We start from the raw sequence: 14,057 nt of genomic DNA, 5'->3' as shown, positions 1-14,057 counted from the left end.
ACCTTGGAGGCTAGCCCGGCTATATTCCACGTAATAGCCCTAAGGTTCTCTTCTAAGGCTACTTGGGATGGGTTGGTAACTATTGTGGCCGATGGTATTGTTGGATTTATCATACGTTTTCCGACAGTACATATGGTGGTATCTAACACAGTTGGATCATTAAGAGTTCTTAAAATAATGTTTTCCACATCCTGAGGAAACCCAACACTGCTTTGGGGGTCATCAACCATATTGGGTAACACAGTAACGTTCCCCACAATTTCACCTCTAATTTGACTCTCCCTCTTCCCCTGCCCGAACTGTAATTTTCAATCACAATCATCCATGCTGGAAAAAACATCAAACCTGTTCCCTAATTCTAAAGGTGTAAAAGGCCTCAGGTGCTCCATTCTCTGAGTGTTATTATTCCTGTGGCCACTAAAGGGAACCATACTCCAACCTTGGTGATCGATTCGCTGATTTGATGCGTGAAGGGCAGTGGGGTCATTTGTGTAGACTGAACGATTTTTCCTTACATAGGATGTGGGGAAAACCGAAGACCTAGGATAGAAATAGGTCAAAGATCGAGGGCGAATTTGGCTATTACCATTGCCCTGAGGCCAGTTCAATATAAGAGCTACCGCTTCTGGGTCTCTGAAATTAATCAGAACTATATCTCCATCAACGTCTTTGTTCCTTCCACCAAGCCATGGGAGACGTCTAACATGCAATATCTCACCATTTACTTTCCTATGTATAGGTCTATATGTTCTTAACCAGTGGATAGTTTTATTTTTTAGCTGGGCGTAATCCTCACTCTTATTATCAGGTAAAACAGGAACCCCGGTCAACACCACCACTAAGGGTGCAGCTTCAGGGGGTAAATCAACCCGAAGACCATGAGTCCCAGGGACCCCCTCCCACCTAGGGTTACCCTGCGCCTGGACAGTACTCCCTACTGGGGCAATACTGGCTTCCTCCACCAAATCCATAACGGGCTTGCTAACTAAATGTTCCTTATGCAGCAAAGGTCCATTTCTACCCTGATCCGGAACTAGGTGGCCCACAGTCTGCATTACGTTCCTACTAAGATCAGGAAGTTCCCTAGATGGATTTATAGGGGGGACTCCAGCCTGTTTACTAGTACCATCCGTTGTAACCTTACCTACAACGGTCATATTTCTCAATGTAGATTCGATGTTCTCTAGCCTATGCTCCAGCTTCCTTAGGGTGTCAGTAATGGGTAAAAGGAGAATGCTAATCATGTCCCCCAGTTGGGGTAAAAAACCAATGGAAATAGGCACCTGTGGGATAACTACGGCGGATAGAGCGGGCTCTGGGGGGGTCACAACAGAGTTCACAGCCGTTGAACAGGTACTAATGGCCACCGTCTGGCTATGATCTGGCCCAATTAATAACCCAGAAACAGACCCCTTAGAAAGATAGTTGCCAAATTCTGAATGCTGTGTCCTGGGGCCATTGATCACCCCCACCCTACGCCTTTTTTTCCTGGGTGGAGGGCCGTGAATGATCCCCTTGTTCAGATTCTTAGCCTTTTTTCCTACCCCCCCCGACCCGCATGCCGTGTATTGAAAATTTTAGAATGACTTATGGCATGTGGGGGGGGGAGAGTCGCTGATAACCTGAACACTAGGGACACAGTTTATTGGCGAACAATCACGTAACAGTAGCGGAATACCCTCTTGAGAGCACGGGGTGTCGTTTACACCATTACTACCACTATCAACAGCAGGAATGTTTGGGGAAACAACCTCTGGAGCTCTACGTTTCATATTTTCAATAGAGCGACGACGTTCTAGTCTGCGCTCCTCCAGGGTAGTGTCCAGCTCCTTATCCGTTACGATAGGTTTTTTAAAATAACTGTCAAGGGGGCCATTTACCACTGGCCTTGGTTTCTCCCCAGGCATAACAATCTCACTAGAAGCCATGGCAATATTTAAAAGAGAGAAACTCCCAATTACCACAATGCAGCAGAGTCACTCCTGGCCCAGCCCAGCCTCGATCGGCCTCGGAGGGTCTCAGAGGGTCCGCCCTTAGTCCGGGCTTTGTCCCGGGTGATGTCCCGCACACGCGTCCCGCTAACGCGCAATACCTTCAGATCTTATACTGGCTGTGGATAGAGGGGGCGGGGTCACGGGAAGAGGCGGCAGGTGTGCTCGATGAACACGCACAGCCTGCTGGTCCTCGCAGTCCCGTCCTCCTGTGCAGCAGCTCCCCGGTCCGATTCCAATGCCCAACGGGGCTCCCTGGACGCAGATTAAATGAGGCCAATGCCCTACGGGGCTCCAGAAGGCTACAGGCAACACAGATCAAGTACTCCTTTGCGAGCGGCTCCCGCGAAGCGCGGGGGCCGCGAGGAGTTTTCAGCGGTCAACAGGGGGCGGGGTCACGGGAAGAGGCGGCAGGTGTGCTCGATGAACACGCACAGCCTGCTGGTCCTCGCAGTCCCGTCCTCCTGTGCAGCAGCTCCCCGGTCCGATTCCAATGCCCAACGGGGCTCCCTGGACGCAGATTAAATGAGGCCAATGCCCTACGGGGCTCCAGAAGGCTACAGGCAACACAGATCAAGTACTCCTTTGCGAGCGGCTCCCGCGAAGCGCGGGGGCCGCGAGGAGTTTTCAGCGGTCAACAGGGGGCGGGGTCACGGGAAGAGGCGGCAGGTGTGCTCGATGAACACGCACAGCCTGCTGGTCCTCGCAGTCCCGTCCTCCTGTGCAGCAGCTCCCCGGTCCGATTCCAATGCCCAACGGGGCTCCCTGGACGCAGATTAAATGAGGCCAATGCCCTACGGGGCTCCAGAAGGCTACAGGCAACACAGATCAAGTACTCCTTTGCGAGCGGCTCCCGCGAAGCGCGGGGGCCGCGAGGAGTTTTCAGCGGTCAACAGGGGGCGGGGTCACGGGAAGAGGCGGCAGGTGTGCTCGATGAACACGCACAGCCTGCTGGTCCTCGCAGTCCCGTCCTCCTGTGCAGCAGCTCCCCGGTCCGATTCCAATGCCCAACGGGGCTCCCTGGACGCAGATTAAATGAGGCCAATGCCCTACGGGGCTCCAGAAGGCTACAGGCAACACAGGTCAAGTATTCCTTTGCGAGCGGCACCCGCGAAGTGGGGGCCGCGAGGAGTTTTCAGCGGTCAACAGGGGGCGGGGTCACGGGAAGAGGCGGCAGGTGTGCTCGATGAACACGCACAGCCTGCTGGTCCTCGCAGTCCCGTCCTCCTGTGCAGCAGCTCCCCGGTCCGATTCCAATGCCCAACGGGGCTCCCTGGACGCAGATTAAATGAGGCCAATGCCCTACGGGGCTCCAGAAGGCTACAGGCAACACAGGTCAAGTACTCCTTTGCGAGCGGCTCCCGCGAAGCGGGGGCCGCGAGGAGTTTTCAGCGGTCAACAGGGGGCGGGGTCACGGGAAGAGGCGGCAGGTGTGCTCGATGAACACGCACAGCCTGCTGGTCTTCGCAGTCCCGTCCTCCTGTGCAGCAGCTCCCCGGTCCGATTCCAATGCCCAACGGGGCTCCCTGGACGCAGATTAAATGAGGCCAATGCCCTACGGGGCTCCAGAAGGCTACAGGCAACACAGGTCAAGTACTCCTTTGCGAGCGGCTCCCGCGAAGCGGGGGCCGCGAGGAGTTTTCAGCGGTCAACAGGGGGCGGGGTCACGGGAAGAGGCGGCAGGTGTGCTCGATGAACACGCACAGCCTGCTGGTCCTCGCAGTCCCGTCCTCCTGTGCAGCAGCTCCCCGGTCCGATTCCAATGCCCAACGGGGCTCCCTGGACGCAGATTAAATGAGGCCAATGCCCTACGGGGCTCCAGAAGGCTACAGGCAACACAGGTCAAGTACTCCTTTGCGAGCGGCTCCCGCGAAGCGGGGGCCGCGAGGAGTTTTCAGCGGTCAACAGGGGGCGGGGTCACGGGAAGAGGCGGCAGGTGTGCTCGATGAACACGCACAGCCTGCTGGTCCTCGCAGTCCCGTCCTCCTGTGCAGCAGCTCCCCGGTCCGATTCCAATGCCCAACGGGGCTCCCTGGACGCAGATTAAATGAGGCCAATGCCCTACGGGGCTCCAGAAGGCTACAGGCAACACAGGTCAAGTACTCCTTTGCGAGCGGCTCCCGCGAAGCGGGGGCCGCGAGGAGTTTTCAGCGGTCAACAGGGGGCGGGGTCACGGGAAGAGGCGGCAGGTGTGCTCGATGAACACGCACAGCCTGCTGGTCTTCGCAGTCCCGTCCTCCTGTGCAGCAGCTCCCCGGTCCGATTCCAATGCCCAACGGGGCTCCCTGGACGCAGATTAAATGAGGCCAATGCCCTACGGGGCTCCAGAAGGCTACAGGCAACACAGGTCAAGTACTCCTTTGCGAGCGGCTCCCGCGAAGCGGGGGCCGCGAGGAGTTTTCAGCGGTCAACAGGGGGCGGGGTCACGGGAAGAGGCGGCAGGTGTGCTCGATGAACACGCACAGCCTGCTGGTCCTCGCAGTCCCGTCCTCCTGTGCAGCAGCTCCCCGGTCCGATTCCAATGCCCAACGGGGCTCCCTGGACGCAGATTAAATGAGGCCAATGCCCTACGGGGCTCCAGAAGGCTACAGGCAACACAGGTCAAGTACTCCTTTGCGAGCGGCTCCCGCGAAGCGGGGGCCGCGAGGAGTTTTCAGCGGTCAACAGGGGGCGGGGTCACGGGAAGAGGCGGCAGGTGTGCTCGATGAACACACACAGCCTGCTGGTCCTCGCAGTCCCGTCCTCCTGTGCAGCAGCTCCCCGGTCCGATTCCAATGCCCAACGGGGCTCCCTGGACGCAGATTAAATGAGGCCAATGCCCTACGGGGCTCCAGAAGGCTACAGGCAACACAGGTCAAGTACTCCTTTGCGAGCGGCCCCCGCGAAGCGTGGGCCGCGAGGAGTTTTCAGCGGTCAACAGGGGGCGGGGTCACGGGAAGAGGCGGCAGGTGTGCTCGATGAACACGCACAGCCTGCTGGTCCTCGCAGTCCCGTCCTCCTGTGCAGCAGCTCCCCGGTCCGATTCCAATGCCCAACGGGGCTCCCTGGACGCAGATTAAATGAGACCAATGCCCTACGGGGCTCGAGAAGGCTACAGGCAACACAGGTCAAGTACTCCTTTGCGAGCGGCTCCCGCGAAGCGGGGGCCGCGAGGAGTTTTCAGCGGTCAACAGGGGGCGGGGTCACGGGAAGAGGCGGCAGGTGTGCTCGATGAACACGCACAGCCTGCTGGTCCTCGCAGTCCCGTCCTCCTGTGCAGCAGCTCCCCGGTCCGATTCCAATGCCCAACGGGGCTCCCTGGACGCAGATTAAATGAGGCCAATGCCCTACGGGGCTCCAGAAGGCTACAGGCAACACAGGTCAAGTACTCCTTTGCGAGCGGCTCCCGCGAAGCGGGGGCCGCGAGGAGTTTTCAGCGGTCAACAGGGGGCGGGGTCACGGGAAGAGGCGGCAGGTGTGCTCGATGAACACGCACAGCCTGCTGGTCCTCGCAGTCCCGTCCTCCTGTGCAGCAGCTCCCCGGTCCGATTCCAATGCCCAACGGGGCTCCCTGGACGCAGATTAAATGAGGCCAATGCCCTACGGGGCTCCAGAAGGCTACAGGCAACACAGGTCAAGTACTCCTTTGCGAGCGGCCCCCGCGAAGCGGGGGCCGCGAGGAGTTTTCAGCGGTCAACAGGGGGCGGGGTCACGGGAAGAGGCGGCAGGTGTGCTCGATGAACACGCACAGCCTGCTGGTCCTCGCAGTCCCGTCCTCCTGTGCAGCAGCTCCCCGGTCCGATTCCAATGCCCAACGGGGCTCCCTGGACGCAGATTAAATGAGGCCAATGCCCTACGGGGCTCCAGAAGGCTACAGGCAACACAGGTCAAGTACTCCTTTGCGAGCGGTCTACTCAAGGGAGGTGGTGTCGGTCAGTAATTACCATTTGCTAGCATGCAAGAACAACACTCAATAAATGAATGTTAAGTCAGTGATTTTCTTTGGAAAGGAAAAGTACATGTATTACACACACACTGATGGATACTATGCATCAATTTACATCAGGTAAATTGAAGATACCTTTGATAACATTCTCAAGTTACAGTTGACTCCTGCTCGGTCATGACCTCCAAAATTACAGAATCCCCAACTATATGAGAAAGTACATCACAATATGATGGGGTATTCCTTTAAACAAAGCAGGCCTATTGGCTTGGTCAAGGGGCCACCACAACAATAATATACGACAAGCCTACTGGCTTTGTCAGGGTTATCATATCAGTATATAAGGCGAGCCTACTGGCTTTGTCAGGGTCACTATATCAGTACATAAGGCAAGCCTGCTGGCTTTATAAATGGGTCAACACAGTTTAAGACCAATAACTGCAAGTTAAAAATCACCATTACATCACTGAAATCAATAATCATGTTTAAACCATGTACATAGTCAATAACACAAATGAAATGTTTGACAAAACCACTATTAGCAATATACTATCAATACAGCATTTAACATGAACATAATGTGTCTAGGTATTTCTAATACAGCTTTAAGCCAAATAAACTGCAGACTTGGAACCAACCACTAGAGATCCCTTCACTCCCAGGCTGTAGAACAGAATTTCCAGCCTTGGAAGTAATTTAAAGGTAATGAAAAAGTCTCCCCCACGTCATGCTCCTTTTGACCTGGTAGACATAGGGTTAATTTTCCAAAGTTTGTCAAGGGGGCTGCTATTCTCCTACAGCTTCCAAACACTTCTTTATCAAGGTTGGTGGTGCCCCTGCTCAGACTGGGACCCCACAAGCCAAGAAAAATATGAAAATGATATGGGATGCACCCTTAGCCGGAGTATTGAATATTGTATCAGCAGCTCACCTGCTGGTTGACATATATATATATATATATATATACACAGTTTCACAAGTTCCCAAGCGAGGGCACTCACAAGTCGGCGTTTATAGGGTCAGGGAAGGGCCTCAACACATCCGTCGTCCGCAGTCACCTGACGCGTTTCGGGCTTCCGCCCTTCCTCATAGGTATCACTGCACAGAATAACCACCAGCAAATGGATTCTCCAGCGTCTTCCCTTTTATTTAAACTCTGGTGAGTAATGTCGCAAAGAATGCTGGGACTGGTAGTCCATACACATAAAACCCCAGTGGGCTGCTGGCAGTTAGTCTGTAAATAATATAGTTCATCATAGGATCTGCAAGGAGCACCTTACCCCATGCTGCCGCTCACCAGTCTGTTCCGCTTCGCTATCACCACGAACAGCAGCGGAGCCGCTCATCAGCAGCGGTGCACCTCCCGACCGGGAAGGCCGGATATATACAGTTTCACAAGTTCCCAAGCGAGGGCACTCACAAGTCGGCGTTTATAGGGTCAGGGAAGGGCCTCAACACATCCGTCGTCCGCAGTCACCTGACGCGTTTCGGGCTTCCGCCCTTCCTCATAGGTATCACTGCACAGAATAACCACCAGCAAATGGATTCTCCAGCGTCTTCCCTTTTATTTAAACTCTGGTGAGTAATGTCGCAAAGAATGCTGGGACTGGTAGTCCATACACATAAAACCCCAGTGGGCTGCTGGCAGTTAGTCTGTAAATAATATAGTTCATCATAGGATCTGCAAGGAGCACCTTACCCCATGCTGCCGCTCACCAGTCTGTTCCGCTTCGCTATCACCACGAACAGCAGCGGAGCCGCTCATCAGCAGCGGTGCACCTCCCGACCGGGAAGGCCGGATATATACAGTTTCACAAGTTCCCAAGCGAGGGCACTCACAAGTCGGCGTTTATAGGGTCAGGGAAGGGCCTCAACACATCCGTCGTCCGCAGTCACCTGACGCGTTTCGGGCTTCCGCCCTTCCTCATAGGTATCACTGCACAGAATAACCACCAGCAAATGGATTCTCCAGCGTCTTCCCTTTTATTTAAACTCAGGTGAGTAATGTCGCAAAGAATGCTGGGACTGGTAGTCCATACACATAAAACCCCAGTGGGCTGCTGGCAGTTAGTCTGTAAATAATATAGTTCATCATAGGATCTGCAAGGAGCACCTTCCCCCATGCTGCCGCTCACCAGTCTGTTCCGCTTCGCTATCACCACGAACAGCAGCGGAGCCGCTCATCAGCAGCGGTGCACCTCCCGACCGGGAAGGCCGGATATATACAGTTTCACAAGTTCCCAAGCGAGGGCACTCACAAGTCGGCGTTTATAGGGTCAGGGAAGGGCCTCAACACATCCGTCGTCAAAGAGGCCCAAAATCGGTCGAAGACCGCGCAATAGTCCAAAACATTTCCCGGCTATTGATTTGGCATGTGTTTCAAAGTTGAGATTTTTATCAACTAAGAAACCTAGGTTTTTCACTGCAGTTTTGGGATCAGGAGGATCACCAAGTGCCCGGGGCCACCAATCATTCGTTCAGAGATGGGACTTTCTGCCAACCAGGAGAATCTCTGATTTGGTAGAGTTCAATTGCAGAAAGATACCTATCATCCATTCTGCAATTGCCAAGATGTCTTCTTTGAATTTTATTTTGTCCAATTTGGGGTCATTGGACAGGGCAATCACCAGTTGGGTGTCGTCAGCGTATGACACCAGGGATATTCCTCGTGCTTTAGCCATCCGTGCCAGAGAGCTCATATATATATTGAAGAGCGTCGGGCTCAATGCAGAGCCCTGAGGAACCCCACAGCGAAGGGAGTGAACCTGAGAAGAGAAGGGAGGAGAGGTCACTTGAAAGGTCCGGTCAGTCAGGAAGGAGGAAAACCACTCTAGAGCCTTACTCCCAAATCCTATCTCCTCTAAGCGTAGGAGCAGGATTTCATGGGACACCGTGTCAAACGCCGCGCTTAGATCCAGCAACACCAACGCTGATGTGCTGCCGGTATTCAGCGCAGATTTGAGTTGTTCTACCACAGCCAAAAAGGCAGACTCGGTGCTGTATCTTGGTCAGAACCCATTCTGTGAACTGTCAAGTATATGGTTTGATTCTAGAAACTGTGTTAGAATGGTGTTCACATGTGCTTCCAAGATTTTAGAAAGGAAGAGGAGCAATGAAATCGGGCGGTAATTCTCTGATTTAGAAGTATCAAGTGTAGGTTTCTTGAGTAGAGGGACCACTTTAGCGTTTTTCCATGACTTAGGCACCATCGCAGTAGCGAGGGATAGATTAAGTAGCTCCAGACACTCAGGCAAGAGACCTTGTTGAATTTTCCTGAACGTGTCTGGTTTGAGAGGATCATCTGGAGATCCAGATTTAATTTTAAATACTAGTCTAATTCCTGCAAGGGAATGGAGGGAAGAGATGCAAGGAGGACAGCCTCAGAGCCAGTAGGAGCATTCTTCTCGCAAGCACTGGGGGATATACCGTGGTCGAATTTTTGGTAGATATCTTCAACCTTCTTCAAGAAGAAGGTTGCCAGATCTTCACAGTGTTTGTTGGAAGAGATAACATTACCCGATTCCCCTGGGGCGGAGATCAGGTCTTTCAATAGAGAGAAAATAGTTTTACTGCGGTTGGTGCTAGTACTAATCAAACTGGAGTAATGGGCTGCTTTGGTTTTTTGCACCAGCTTGTGATAGGATTTAATGGTCGATCTATAAAGTACTTTGGCCTGGGGGTCATATGATCTCCTCCAAGATCTTTCCAAGACCTTGCAGTGTTTCTTAGCGAGGATTAGATCTTCATTGAACCAGGCGTTAGCCCGAGTGATTTTAGAATGCGTGAGTTTAAGGGGGATCCAAGTATCTAAGGCTTGAGTTATCCACCTTTGGAAAATTGCGTTAGCCTCTTCCATGTTTGTGACTTTTACCACAGGCTTTGCACTCAGGGCTGTGAGAAAGTCTACTTGGTTCAATTTATGCCAGGGCCGTTTTAAGGAGGGATATTGATTAGGCTGTGGCTTATGGCCGGCTATCGTTAGCCGCATCAGGATGAGAAAATGATCTGTCCAGATCATAGGGAGCGGTGACAAAACTTCCAGTGGCTCTAGATTAGAAACAAATAGGGTCAAGAAGATGTCCTGCTCTGTGCGTCGCACTGGGCGTCAGTTGAATCAGCTGACAGGCTGCCAAATCCCCCAAAAAGCTGACAATCGCCGGAGATTCTTGTAGCTCTAGATGGAGGTTCAAATCGCCTATAATGTTGAAGTTGGCCGTCTGGAGGGCCAGCGCTACGACAGTATTTATTAGGGCTTCTCTAAAGGTTTTTGAGCAGACCAGAGAAAGTGAAGTTGGCACTCAGTGAGATTTTAAATAGTGAACTCTCACAGTCAGGAAGATCCAAGAGGGACAGACTGCAGGAGTGAATTGATTTGTAAATAATCGCAATACCGCCCCCTCTTCCTCCAGATCTATTTATGCTGCGTATAGCATAGCCTGTAGGAAGAGAAAGTGCTGGGATGGCCACAGAAGATTCACAAAGCCACGTTTCCGTTAGGAAGAGAATCTCGGTGAGTGTTCCTGTAGGTGATCGAACACCTCCGCATGGTGTTTAGGCAATGAGCGACAATTAATGCTCAAAAGAGTGTGTGGCGACACCCCAGGACCAGAGATTGTAGTGTGCCTCAAAGGCAGCGGTCTGAATTCACAGTGTTTAAAAAGAGAAGGACAGTTCTCTGGGTCCCAGCTATGATTCCCGCAGGAGCCTCTCCACTGTACGGCCCGTAGTTCTTCGCCTGTGTATCTACCTCTATGAGTTTTGGGAGGAGCAGGGTCCCTGGCTCCTGGCGACATCCCGGCGCGGACGGGCACAGACGGGCTTGCCTTTGCCACGCCCGCTGCGCGCGTCCTCACTGTGGTGTACATTTGAGGCCGGGGGGGTTCAACAGACTCCACCCGAGCTCTGCGCTGATTGGCTAAGGGCCAACCAATCAGCGTGGGAGGATCTGCAACCAGGAAGTCTGGGCGACCACACAGTAGTGTGTGGAAAATAGTACGATTTTATCCTTTTTACATAAAAAGCATCTGCATCGCTGCACTCAACGCCACTCTATTCTATACCACTGTACTCTACGCCACTGATCTCTATGCCACTCTGCTCTGTGCCACTGCACTCTACAGCACTCTACTCTGCCGCAACTGCACTCTAAATAAATGCACTCCACACCACTTTACTATACACTACTGCACTCTATGTAGTAGTCTGCAACACTGCACTCTGACACTATTTTACGCCATTCTACTTTGTATCGCTCTATGCCACTGAACTCTGCATCGCTCTGCTCTATGCCACCCACTACACTCTACACCAATCCACTCTAATCTACTCTGCACAAACTGCACTCTACGACACTCTACTAGAGTGCAGTGATGTCATGATGTCTACATCACTGCTCTCAGCACAACTCTACGCCACTGTACCACTCTAAGCCAATGCATTCTACCACTCTACATCACCCAACTACGCCACTGCACTCTACTCTGCATTGTTCTCGCCTCCGCCAAATTCTACACCACTCTGCATCGCTTCACTCTATGACACTGTACTCTACTCTGCACCACTGCACTCTACATCACTTCACTCTACTCTGAAACAATCTACTCTATGCCACTGCAGTCTATGCCACTATTCCACTCTGCTCCACACTACGACACTATTCTACACTGCTGCATACTACACCAGTACTCTCTGCACCACTTTACTCAAAACTAATACACTCTACATCACTGCACTCTGTGAATCTACTCTGCACCACTGCACTGTACGCAACTAAACTCTATGCAATTGCACTCTCCGCCACTCTACCCCACTGCACTCATTTTACTCTGCACCAATGCATTCTGCTCTACACCACTGTACTCTACGACACTCTACTCTGCAGCACTGCACACTCTGCCACTCTACTCTGCACAACTTTACTCTATATGCCACTCCACGCCACTGCACTCTACACCACTCTAATCTACTGTGCACCACTGCAGTCTATGACACTGCATTCTACGTCACTTAAGTCTATGCCTCTATACTCTACTTTGCACCACTCTACTTTATGTCAGTGCACTCTATCCCACTCCAGTCAAGGCCAGACCTGTCTAGACCACTCCACTCTGCGATACAGCTCTCTACGCCAGTGCACTCCACTTTACCCTGCACCACTCCACACAATCTACTCTATGCCACTGCAATCTATGCCACTGTACAATACAACACACTACTCCACTCCAATCAATGATGCACCACTCTACTCCTACCATTACACTAAACACGCATAGAACCCCCACACTTAACTCCAATGCACTAAATACCGCGAACCTCATGCAAGTTCACTTTGCACAGTCTACTCCCACTGACACCAAAACTCACCTGAAATGCACCCTTCTCAACTGCAGATCCGCAGTGAAACATGCCGCGGATATCGCTGACCTCATCCTTGAACAAGAACTTGACCTCCTGATTCTCACTGAAACTTGGCTCAATGTATCCTCTGGTCCTGTCCTGGACATCCGTGTTCCTCCCACTCACATTATCAGACTTGACAGAACTAAGAGTACAGGGGGGAGGCATCACCTGTATTTACCATAACAGTCTCTCAGCTAAACAATCTGTTTGCTCCGCTCTCATCTTGTGAATACCTCCGCATCACCATCCTCAGCAAACAAAGACCCCTTTGTAACCTACACATCTTCTACCATCCACCAGGAGATAACCTACTTATGATTGAACAAACCATGGAAACCAGCTCATCCAATCTAGGTCTGCATTGCCCCCAAATCTTCCAGGGATACTTCAATATACATTGGCATGACCCAAATGACCTAGCTGTGAACAGTCTTAAAAAATTCCTACTGGACCTCAACTTAACTCAATTCTGCGACAGCACAACACACAACTTGGGCGCGACCCTCGGTCTAATAATCTTCAACCCCGACACCATTCGGATGGAATCGATAGCCCCCTGTGACTGGCCAGATCACCACTTTATCACCTTCCTCATACTTGAACGATGGAACACCCTAAGACCTCAACCCAAGAAACTGAAACACTGGAAAAGATCGATGCAAAATGCTAACATGGACTACCTCATTTCACACAGCAATCTGGCTCATGGCAGATGTCTATGAACTCACTGATCACTACAACAACTGCATCTAAAACATTTAGCATGGAATCGCCCCCCCTTCAACTAAAAAGAAAACCCAAACAAGACTCCAATCCTTGGTTCAATGACTGTCTAAACGCAGACAGGCGCAACCTAAGACTAGCGGAACGAGCTTGGAGATACTCAAACTTCTGAGAGTAAGAAGGAGTCTTTACAACAAACACATCAGAACTGCAAAAGCGACCTTGTTCGGAAGCCAACTAGACAAAAGCTAGAAACCGCCCCAAAATATTGTTTGAACTGATCAATCGTCAATCCAACAACACACCCATTCAATCGGCAACCACCGCCAGTCCCCAACCTAATTGCGAGGACTTTGCTGCCTTCATCGAAAAATCCAACAAAATAGAATCTGATCCAAGATTTGCCTTGGTCGAATTATCTTCCTCACCAGACTCACACCTAACTCCCCAGTCCCCTCTTCCTACCTACCACTCCCCTAAAAACAATGCGCATTGGAATCAATTCTCAACCTTCAATGACACTTCCATTCTCAACATTCTCTCTACCCTGAAACCCTCGAATCACTTCAACGATCCCCTTCCATCATATTTCTTTACAGAAATGATAAGGCCTCTAGTTCCGCTCTGGACCAAGATCGTTAATGCTTCCCTACTTCAAGGTGAGTTCCCTGACTGCCTAAAGTCCGGGCTAGTTCGCCCCATCCTCAAGAAACCTACAGCGGACCCTGATGAATGAAATAACTTCCGACCAATCACTAACTTCCCCATCTCTGGCAAAGCTCATTGAAAAATGTGCACAGGTACAACCATGTAACCACATTGAGCAATTCCAGCTACTAGATCAATTTTAATCGGGCTTCCGTCAAGGCCACAGCACCGAAACAGCCATCACTCACATAGTTGATGACGCACTTACCCTACTTGACCGAAACAAATCCTGCCTAATAATCCTACTCGACCTATCATCAGCCTTCGATACGGTCAAACATAACAACCTCCTGAGCCTTCTGGAACAGGAT

General features: G+C 51.6%; 1 protein-coding gene across 3 annotated transcripts in view; it reads right to left on the bottom strand.

The window, feature by feature from the left end:
- Window positions 1-14,057, bottom strand: part of ANXA7 (annexin A7) — a 490,249-nt gene that overhangs the window by 416,082 nt on the left and 60,110 nt on the right. The window lies entirely within an intron of this gene.

The sequence above is a fragment of the Triturus cristatus genome, chromosome 1_2, assembly GCF_964204655.1.
Source record: "Triturus cristatus chromosome 1_2, aTriCri1.1, whole genome shotgun sequence".
Classification (NCBI taxonomy): domain Eukaryota; kingdom Metazoa; phylum Chordata; class Amphibia; order Caudata; family Salamandridae; genus Triturus; species Triturus cristatus.
The sequence above is the reverse complement of the archived record's forward strand: the minus strand, read 5'-3'. Positions and strand labels throughout refer to the sequence as shown.